At 46.4% G+C, this 5,038-nt stretch overlaps 1 pseudogene; it reads left to right on the forward strand.

Annotated features, from left to right (window-relative positions):
- The first annotated feature begins 570 nt into the window (after nt 1-570).
- LOC109240293 overlaps nt 571-5,038 on the forward strand; it is a 15,012-nt pseudogene continuing 10,544 nt past the window's right edge.

Here is a 5,038-nt window from a genome sequence, read left to right on the forward strand (position 1 = left end):
TATTCACTGCTTCCCCTAAGTTCATTTATGCTAGTCTGGTTTGCCGGGACGTTCGGTGTTGGGTTTCAGCGAGTTTTGGGACACTTAGTCCCTAAATGAGAGCTTAAGTGTTGAAAAGTGGTCTGTAGTCGGAACAGTGTGATGGCAACCTTGGAATGGAAATCTGATGGTTCCGTTAGCTCCGTTAGGTGATTTCGGGGTTGGGAGCGTATTCGGAATGTATTTTGGAAGTCCGTAGCTCATTTAGGCTTGGAATGCCGAAGTTTGAGTTTTTGAAGTTTCGGTCCGATAGCGAGTTTTTGATCCGAGGGTCGGATTGGAATTCCGAAAGTTACAGTAGCTCCATCATGTTATTTGGGACGTGTGTGCAAAATTTCAGGTCATTCGGACGTGTTTTGGTTAGGTTTTTGATCGAAAGTGTATTTTGATGAAATGTGAAGTTCTTAGGCTCAAATCCATGATTTAATCGAGTTTCCGACGTTGTTTTAGGTGGTTTAAGGATTGGTAGAAGTTTCAATGAGGTATTAGGTGTTATTGGTGCTTTTGGTTGAGGTCCCAGGGGCCTCGGGTATGTTTTCGGATGCTCAACGGGCAATTGTTGGTGTTGGAAAAAGTGTACAGCAGCTGAAGGTTTCTGTCATCTGGTATTTCCGCTTCTGCGGCTTGGGAACCGCAGAAGCGGAGCCGCAGAAGCGGCCTTGGCTTTGCAGAAGCGAATTTTGGTCATCCTCCAGGAACCCGCAGTAGCGGTAGGATTTCCGCAGAAGCGGATCCGCTTCTGCGAGATGGGAACCGCAGAAGCAGAAGTTGGGATTTTAAAGGAAGCCGCAGAAGCGGCCAGAGTTGTCACGACCCCAGTTCACCCTCCATGAATATGTCGTGATGGCACCTAGTTCCTATAACTAGGTAAGCCTAACAGTACGGAATAACAAATTAACATTTGCGGAATAATTAATTAAAACTGAACATACGGAAATAACAACTGTATATAAGGCCACTCGGCCTATACAACTCAAAAATATGCGGAAGTCTACAACTAAATCCCAAAACCCGGAAACTCACGGGAAAACACAGGATAATAGAGTATAGTAATCAGCTCTACACCAGAATGTCTAAACAACATAAAAAGGAAAGAAAAGGAAACTATCTGCTAAAGCCGGAATAGAGTAGAGACTCCTGGTTTGCGGACGTAGCAGATATACCTCAAGTCTCAGCTAGGTCTCTCCACCACGGGGATGATACGCCTGGGAGGAAGTACCTGAATCTGCACATGAAAGACATGCGCAGGAAGGGCATGAGTACACCACAGCGGTACTCAGTAAGTTCCAAGCCTAACCTCGGTTGGGTAGTGACGAGGAAGGTCAGGGCCCTACTGAGATAACATAATAAATAATGAGATAACAGAAACAGTTTAAATAAAGTCTGCAGCGAGAATCTAAACCAGGTAAATAAGGAAGAGCAGTAATAGAAAACAAAGGTAACAATGCACGGAAAACTGCTCTCAACAAGGAATGGTAGCCGGGGGATCTCTTGGTATCCCGCACCCTCAGTCCAGAATATCTCAAGTACAGGGGGATCTCCCGGGAAGCCGTCCCATAGTCCCAAATTAAACACACAACAAAAACGATTCATAAATCTCAGAACAATGCTAAAAATCAGGACACGAAGTAGTAAATTATAGCCTAACATGCTTCACGGAGTACAAATAGCACAGTTAAAGCGAATAAGCAAGTAAGCCAGCTAAACATAAGTCCCTAGGCTAGCACAGGTACAAACTTACAGTTAAAATGAACAAGTAAACAAGAAATCTCAATTTAAGTACTTCAAGTAGAAACGAATTTACAACAATTAGCTCAAGTACGCGTTCGTCACCTCATGTACGAGGCATTCAAATATTCAAGATCATATCCTAAGGGAAAAGGTTCCCCACACAAAGTTAGACAAGCCACTTACCTCGAACCGGCTCAATATCACTAGAAACCGCGCCTTTGCCACGAGTATCCGACTCCAAATGGCCCAAATCTATTCAATTCAATTACATATCGTAAATAATACTGCAAGCAACTGATTCCACTATTAAAGTTAAAGCTAGGGCGCGAAAATAGATAAAATGACCAAAATGCCCCTCAAGCCAACGTCTCGGAATCGAATAATTTTCACATTTTTAGAACCCTCGTACTCTCACGAGTCTAACCATATAAAAATCTCCCAAATCGGAGGTCAAATGCCCACTCGAAACTCAATAGTCTAGCCAATGAAGTTTTACCCCAAATTATCCAATTTTTGGTCCAAAATTCGAATACCAATGATGTATTTAGCTATATAATGATGAAATATAATGAAAAGGGATCAAGGAAACGTTACCCAATGATTTTCTCTTCAAACCCACTCAAAATCGCCTTCTCCCGGGCTCTCAATCGATTTTCAAACTTATGAAATTAAACCCTCGAAATTGATATTTCTGAACAGTCATTTCCGCTTCTGCGGACAAGGGACCGCTTTTGCGGTCCCGCTTAAGCGGAAAGCCAACCGCTTCTGCGGTTTTCATTAAAAGGGACAGGACCGCATCTGCGATAGCTGGGCCGCTTCTGCGGCTTCGCTTCTGCGGCTCCTGAGGAAGGGGCACAAGCCGCTTCTGCGGCGTCCAAGGCCGCTTCTGCGGCTCCGCTTCTGTGGTTCCAAGCCGCAGAAGCAAGAATACCAGAAAGAAAAATACCAGCTGCAGCAATTACTTAGAAATTTCTCCGTTAACCACCCGGAATCATCTCGAGGCCCCCGGGACCTCAACCAAAAGCACCAATACCACCTAATACCTTATTCAAACTTGTACCAATCCTTAAAACACCTAAAACAACACCGGAAACCCGATTAAATCAAAGATTCAAGCCTAAGAACTACAAGTTTCTTCCAAATACGTTTTCGATCAAAAACCTAACCAAAACGCGTCCGAATGACCTGAAATTTTGCACACACATCCCAAATGACATGACGGAGCTACTGCAACTTCCGGAATTCCAATCCGACCCTCGGATCAAAAACTCACTATCGAACCGGAAACTTCAAAAATTCAAACTTCGGCATTTCAAGCCTAAATGAGCTACGAGCTCCCAAAATACATTCCGAACACGCTCCCAACCCCGAAATCACCTAACGGAGCTAACGGAACCATCGAATTTCCATTCCGAGGTCGTCTTCATACTGTTCCGACTACGGACTACTTTTCAACACTTAAGCTCTCATTTAGGGACTAAGTGTCCCAAAACTTTCCAAAACTCAACACCGAACGTCCCGACAAACCAAAATAGCAGAAATGAACTTAGGGGAAGCAGTTAATGGGGGATCGGGGCGTAAATTCCAAAAACGACCGGCGGGGTCGTTACATCCTCCTACACTTAAACATTAGTTCGTCCTCGAACGAGCTTAGAGAACATACCTGAAGTAGTGAAAAGATGAGGGTACTGGCTGCGCATATCCTGCTCGGTCTCCCATGTCGCCTCCTCGGCCGGCTGACCCCGCCACTGAACCTTTACTGAAGCTATGTTCTTTGACCTCAACTTTCTGATCTGCCTGTCCAAAATAGCCACTGGCTCCTCAACATAGGATAGATCCTTGTCCAACTGGACTGAACTGAAATCCAACACGTGCGACGGATCACCGTGATACCTCCGGAGCATCGAAACATGAAATATCGGATGAACTCCGGCCAAGCTGGGAGGTAAGGCAAGCTCATAGGCAACCTCCCCAACTCGCCTCAAGATCTCAAAAGGGCCAATAAACCTCGAACTCAGCTTCCCTTTCTTTCCAAACCTCATGACGCCCTTCATAGGCGAGACCCGAAGCAGAACCCGCTCACCAACCATATATGAAACATCACGAACCTTCCTGTCCGCGTAACTCTTCTGTCTAGACTGGGTTGTACGGAGTCTGTCCTGAATCACCTTGACCTTCTCCAATGCATCCTGAACCATCTCTGTACCCAATAGCCTGGCCTCACCCGGCTCAAACCAACCCACCGGAGATCTACACCTTCTGCCATATAAAGCCTCATACGGCGCCATCTGAATGCTGGACTGATAACTGTTGTTATACGCAAACTCCGCCAATGGCAAGAAATGATCCCAAGACCCTCCAAACTCAATCACGCACGCACGGAGCATGTCCTCAAGAATCTGAATAGTGCGCTCGGACTGTCCGTCCGTCTGGGGGTGAAATGCTGTGCTCAACTCCACCCGAGTGCCTAACTCCTGCTGCACAGCTCTCCAGAACCGCGATGTAAACTGAGTACCTCTGTCTGAAATGATAGAAACTGGAATACCATGCAAACGGACGATCTCCCTGATATAAATCTCCGCCAACCGCTCCGATGAATAAGTGGTACACACAGGAATGAAATGAGCGGACTTGGTCAGCCGGTCCACAATAACCCAAATGGAATCAAACTTCTTCAAGGTCCGTGGAAGTCCAGATACAAAATCCATGGTGATGCGCTCCCATTTCCACTCCGGAATCTCTATCTGCTGGAGCAACCCACCTGGGTGCTGGTGCTCATACTTCACCTGCTGGTAGTTGAGGCATCTAGACACATAACCAACTATATCCTTCTTCATCCGCCTCCACCAGTAGTGCTGCCTCAGGTCCTGATACATCTTCGCGGCACCTGGATGGATGGAATACCGCGAACTATGGGCCTCTGCTATAATCATCTCTCGAAGGCCATCAACATTGGGCACACTAATCGGGCCCTGCATTCTAATACTCCATCATCTCCAATGGTCACATCTCTGGCATCTCCATGCTGGACCTTGTCCTGAAGGACAAGCAAATGGGGGTCATCATACTGCCGCTCCCTGATATGGTCAACTAGGGATGACCGGGAAACCACACAAGCTAGAACTCGACTGGGCTCCGAAAGATCAAATCTCACGAACTGGCTGGATAAGGCCTGAACATCCATCTCCATAGGCCTCTCTAAAGCTGGTAAATATGCCAAACTCCCCAAACTCTCCGCCCGGCGACTCAAGGCATCCGCCACCACATT

This window comes from Nicotiana attenuata, unplaced genomic scaffold (assembly GCF_001879085.1).
Source record: "Nicotiana attenuata strain UT unplaced genomic scaffold, NIATTr2, whole genome shotgun sequence".
Lineage (NCBI taxonomy): Eukaryota > Viridiplantae > Streptophyta > Magnoliopsida > Solanales > Solanaceae > Nicotiana > Nicotiana attenuata.